This window comes from Entelurus aequoreus, linkage group LG03, assembly GCF_033978785.1.
Source record: "Entelurus aequoreus isolate RoL-2023_Sb linkage group LG03, RoL_Eaeq_v1.1, whole genome shotgun sequence".
NCBI lineage: Eukaryota > Metazoa > Chordata > Actinopteri > Syngnathiformes > Syngnathidae > Entelurus > Entelurus aequoreus.
The window spans coordinates 8,064,777-8,071,482 of NC_084733.1; positions in this window are offsets into that span (position 1 = coordinate 8,064,777).

Here is a 6,706-nt window from a genome sequence, read left to right on the forward strand (position 1 = left end):
TGTCAAAGGCCTTCTGAAGGTCCAGCATGACCATGCCGCAGTATTTGCCCGCGTCCACCTCATGTTTGATGTGGTCGGTCAGATAGAGAAGGCATGTGTCAGTGGAGTGGTTAGTTCTGAAGCCGGATTGGAATTTGTACATGAGTTTATTAGTGGCAAGGTAACTATCGACCTGTTCATAAACTATTTTCTCCATTACTTTCGAAATGGAGCTGAGAATAGAAACAGGTCGGTAGTTGCCAGGTTCCAATTTGCTTCCTTTTTTAAAGAGGGGAGTTACTCTTGCTATCTTAAAATCTTTTGGTACTTGGCCTTGTGTAATTGATAGGTTTATTATGTGCGTGATGATCGGGGCAATGATGGAGGCAGAGTCCCTGAGGAATCTGGAGGGAATATTATCAAGGCCGGTGGCCTTGTTAGGGTGGAGCGCGCTCAATTTTTTAAACACCTCATCAGCTGTGACCATTTCTAATTTGAAATCATTGTTGGATACTCCTAGCTTTCTGTAGAAGGCTTTAATGTGTTCTACACCAAAGCGACCAGAGTGGTGGGACAGCTTGTTGACAAGAGTTGCAGCTATGCTGGTGAAAAAGGCGTTAAGTCTGCTAGCTACCTCCATTTTGTCTGTAATGAGGGAGTCACCCTCCTTGATGCTGATGTTGGTGAGTCTTGTTTTAAGTTTCTGGCTGCAACCAGGAAGCTGGTTGTTGAGAATTTTCCAGAGCTCACGTGGCTTATTCGTGTTTTCCTCTATTTTGTCGTTAATGTAATTTTTTTTTAAGGATTTAGTCAGGTTGGTTGACTTATTTCTTAATTTATTGCATTGCTTTTTGAGAGTTGAAAGGAGTAATTTGAGGTTGATATTATTGGGTTGTTTATCTACTTCTGTTTTACATTTTTGGTATTCAGAGTATTTCCTGTCTCTGTCTTTTATGGCAGCTAATAGGTCCGGATTCATCCATGGTTCCGAGCGGGCTTTGATCCTGACTGTTTTCACGGGAGCCATGTCATTTAGTATCTTTAGGAACGCCGTTTTGAAGCGATCCCAAGCGACATCGACCAGGTTGCTCGCGAGCACAGGGGACCAGTCCCACTCATCTAATTTTAAATTGAAATTGTCATTGGAGTATTTTTTGAGGGATCTGGATTGGGCTGTTATGTGGCCATTGGCTTTAGGTTTAGCTATTTTACGGGTGCAGAAGGTTAGATAGTGGTCGCTAAGACCACAGATCATGACCCCACTATTTTTTATTTTAGGTCGGTCTGAAGTGAGAATGAGATCTATGGTTGATTGGGTGGAATCACACACCCTTGTGGGTAGCGCTATTAGCTGGGAAAGACCGTGGAGATTACAAAACTTGCTGAAGGATCTGAAGACAGGCGCATCTTTGCGTTGAATATCTGTGTTCAGATCCCCAGTTATAATTTTCTCCATGTTGTCTGTCCCCGCCAAGCATTCTTCCAAAGCCCCATAGAAATCACTCTGATTAGGGGGTCTATAAACAGTCCCTATTAGTACCGGCTTAGCATTTTTAAATTTGATTTCCGCCCACACAGATTCCAGGTTATTGTGGTTAAGATCAGTGCGAGTTATGTATTTAATATCCTGGTGAATATACATACAAACGCCCCCACCGTGTTTATTCCTATCCTTTCTGATAACCGAAAAGTTTTGTATTTCTATCTCTGAATCAGAAATACTTTGATCAAATTTGGTTTCAGAGAAACACAAGATTTTTACCTTCGTGTTGAGGAACATTTCTCTGATTTGGTCGAGTTTGGCTCCAGAGAGGCTGTTCACATTAAGGTGGATGATGTGTAGTCCACTGGAACCAAAAAGAGCATCAGAGTCCGCTGTGTTGTGGTACTGACCAGAAAAATTGTTGGTTATTATTGCTGTTGCAGTTGAAGAGCAAGGAGAGAGAGGAGAGAGAGGCATATTGATCGTCCTCCAGGTGAAGGGGGAGGGAGAGAAAGGGGGAGGGGAGGGAGAGGGAGGAGGAGGCCAGGTAGGGTTGCTGGGGGATGGGTTGGGTTTCCTTTTGGCGGGCTTTTTTGAAGACAAAGAGAAAGAGAATAACGAAAATGTTTGTGTAAAGGCGCCTCTAAATCCTGTGTATGGCGCGTCCTCGGCCGTCCGGGACCGGGGAGAGGTCGCGTGGACCCCCGCCATCTCGTGCAGTTCCCCGCAATCACCGATGTCTGGGTCGCCGTCCACCGCAGCCGCCGCGTCGTTCACCGCCGCTGAGTCGCTGCCTTCTCTGATGACTGGGTCGTCCTCCACCGCCGCCGCCGAGCCTCCGACCGTGTCGATGAACGGGGCGAAGTCCTCCGCCGAGCCGCCGACCGCAGGAGCACAGGTGAGCTTGAGCTGAGACGAGCCGGTAGCCGAGTTAGCTTCGATGGCGACGCTAGCAGTAGCATTGCTAGTCTTCGCCAGTCGGGACAACATTAACCGTGTTGTTGCAGGTCCAGGGTTGAGTTCAGTGTCTCCTGATAGTAGAAGTAATAGTAGTATTATTGACTTTCTGTCTATCCTTCCAGTCAGGGGCATGTTTCTTCTGCCTCGATGTGCAGACAAGCACGATGCTAACACGTTAGCTCCGAAGCCAAGGTGCTTCGCCGATATATTGTCGTGGAGATAAAAGTCACTGTGTATGTCCATTTCGCGTTCTCGACTCTCATTTTCAAGAGGGTAGAGTATCCGAGGAGGTTTAAAATATAAATCCGTAATCCACAGTAGAAAAAGGAGGAAGTGTGGGATAATCCGAGCAGTTGTTTGGATTCCCGATCGGGAGCGAAAGAGGGTGCGACCGCTCATCTCGGCGTCTCAACAGTCCGTCCTGGTAGTAAGTAAGATACCAAAAAAAAAAAGAAGAAGAGGAAGGAATTTAAAAGGTAAAAAGATATATGTGTTCAAAAATCCTAAAATCATTTTTAAGGTTGTATTTTGTCTCTAAAATTGTCTTTCTGAAAGTTATAAGAAGCAAAGTAAAAAAATTAATGAATTCATTTAAACAAGTGAAGACCAAGTCTTTAAAATATTTTCTAGGATTTTCAAATTCTATTTGAGTTTTGTCTCTCTTAGAATTAAAAATGTCGAGCAAAGCGAGACCAGCTTGCTAGTTGTGGGGAGGCGGGGCCGGCGGACCGACGACGCCCGCTCCAAGATGGCGGCAAGGAGGCGTGGACGAGCGAGCGGCAAGGCGGGGCGCGCTGGGAGCGACGCCGCAATCAGCATAAGGTGCGTGGAGCGCGCAGCTGTGGACAGTGCAATCACCCTCTCGGACCGTATAAAAGGGTGAGAGACGTGAACATCAAGGGAGGAGATGGAGAAGGACGGCGGACGGGAGGAAACCATTCGTGTGCTCACGTGAGAAAAAAGGCAGCTGCTGAAAAGCACGCAAAAGACTCTGTGATTGAAATAATGAAGAAGTCTAAACCGTCTCACAACAATGTCCTCCCTGGATGGTCCTGAGAACCCGCACGACAGTTAGGACTGTCACACTAGTAAATAAAAAAATAGAGGCAGCTCACTGGTAAGTGCTGCTATTTGAGCTATTTGTAGAACAGGCCGGCGGCCGACTCATCTGGTCCTTACGGGCGACCTGGTGCCCGCGGCCACCGCGTTGGTGACCCCTGGTGTATGTCATAGTAGACAAATATGTACAGAGGCATTAAGTATGTTTTGTATCTTTTTATTTTGTCACCGTCATGTCTATGAAGAAATGTCAAGTAAATGGTCAAGCTTACAACAAAGTTATCTTCATTGACTCCGGTTTGGCTTGGTGTTGAGTCTGCAGTCGACCTCCAGGGCCCCAACTCCCCCCCCCCGCCCCCCTATTTTTGATTGATTGAAGCTTTTATTAGTAGATTGCACAGTGAAGTACATATTCTGTACAATTGACCACTAAATGGTAACCCCCCAATAAGTTGTTCAACTTGTTTAAGTTGGGGTCCACTTAAATTGATTCATGGTACAGATATATACTATCAAATATATACTAACATCATAATACAGTCATCACACAAGATAATCATCAGAGTATATACATTGAATTAACATTATTTACAATCCGGGGTGTGGGATATGGTAGGTTTAGTTGGTATCAATACTTCTGTCATCAACAATTGCATCATCAGAGAAATGGACATTGAAACAGTGTAGGTGTGACTTGGTAGGATATGTACAGCAATTAGTGGACAGAGAGAGAGATATCAGAAAGCATAAGAAAAACATTTGATTATTAACAATCCGGGTAGGGTGTTAGTTTAGGGTTGTAGCTGCCTGGAGGTGAACTTTTATTGCGGTTTTGAAGGAGGATAGAGATGCCCTTTCTTTTATACCTGTTGGGAGTGCATTCCACATTGATGTGGCATAGAAAGAGATTGAGTTAAGACCTTTGTTAGATTGGAATCTGGGTTTAACGTGGTTTGTGGAGCTCCCCCTGGTGTTGTGGTTATGGCGGACGTTAAGGAAGTAGTTTGACATGTACTTCGGTATCAGGGAGGTGTAGCGGATTTTATAGACTAGGCTCAGTGCAAGTTGTTTAACTCTGTCCTCCACCTTGAGCCAGCCCACTTTGGAGAGGTGGGTAGGAGTGAGGTGGGATCTGGGGTGGAGGTCTAGAAGTAACATGACTAGCTTGTTCTGGGATGTTTGGAGTCTAGATTTGAGGGTTTTGGAGGTGCTAGCGTGGTCGAAAAAGGGTTGAACGAGAGTTCCCGCTAGAATCTTCATGCTTTTGTTGACCAGAGAGGAGATTCTGTAGAGAAATCTCGTTCGTTGGTTGACCTTTTTGATGACCTTGGTTGCCATTTCATCACAGGAAAGTTTAGCCTCTAGAATGGAACCTAGGTAGGTGACCTCATCTTTCCTGGTGATAACAATGTCACCCACTTTTATAGTGAAGTCACTGACTTTCTTAAGGTTGATTTGGGACCCAAATAGGATGGATTCAGTTTTACCCAAGTGTATGGATAGCTTGTTGTCAGCGAGCCAGGTGCAAATACTACGGAGTTCAGCACTGAGGATTTTTTTTCCACCTGTGACTTGTCCTTGCCGGATACCAGCAGGGCCGAGTCATCCGCAAACAGGAACAATTCAGTCGCATGCTGATGACATGTCATTAACATATATTAGGAACAGTAAAGGTCCTAATATACTGCCTTGGGGGACTCCACAGCTTACTCATCTTCTTCCCCAGCGTTTTACCTTTTTCCCACCTTTTACGGGGCGCCTCGTGGGGACCCATCAGCGTTCCTGTTCTGTAAACCTGTACACTGTGTTTGTTTGTCTAATCTTGAACGGGTTTGTGCTGAAAACACAGTTTCGTTGTACTTGTTGCAATGACAATAAAGACATATCTTTCAAAAATATTTGTATTTATTTGTTGTCTCCCTCCGTCTTGTTTCCCATCCATCCCCAACACTGGAAAATATGCAAACATTTCATCCCACATTTTAAATCTTCACGTCAACAATGGGATTTGTCTGATACAAATAAGTAGGAAGACTTTAGTTTATTCAGCATCCAAGTCAACGATACATTATAATACATGGAAACGTCCTTTTGGGACAAATTGAGTTGTGCAACTGTAAACCAGATGTACTCCAATGTTTAACACATTCTTTGTGTACAATACAAAGGATCATTGAAAAGGCCGACCTGACCTGTATATATATATATATATATATATATATATATATATATATATATATATATATATATATATATATATATATACATATACATATATTTATATATGTATGTATAAACATACATATATATATGTATATATATACATACATATATACATATGTATATATATACACATATATATGTGTATATATATATACACATATATATACATACATACATGTATACATATATATATATATATATATACATACATATATGTATATGTATACATACATATATACATATACACATATATACATACATATACAGTGTATACATATTATATTTACATATATAAATACATATACAGTGTAAACATATTATATTTACATATATATATATATATATATATATACATATTACATATACACATATTATATATATAGACATATACATACACATATATGTACATATATATACTGTATATACTGTACATATACACATATATATATACATACATGTATCTATATACACACATACATGTATATATATATATACATATGTGCATGTACATGAATGCATATATATACATATTATATATACATATATACATATTATATACACATATATATATACATACACATATATACACATACACACATATATGCATATATATACATATATATATATACACACACATTCATAAATGTATATATATTATATATACACACACACATGTATATATACACACATACATGTATATATGCATATACACATGTGTATGTACATACATGTATACATATATACAAACATACATGTGTATGTACATACATGTATACATATATATATATATATATATATATATATATATATATATATATATATATATATATACATATATATATACATATATATATATATATATACATATATGTATACATATATATATATATATATATATACATATATACATATATACATACATACATACATACATACATACATACATACATACATACACATATATATATATATATATATATATATATATATACACTTGTATAT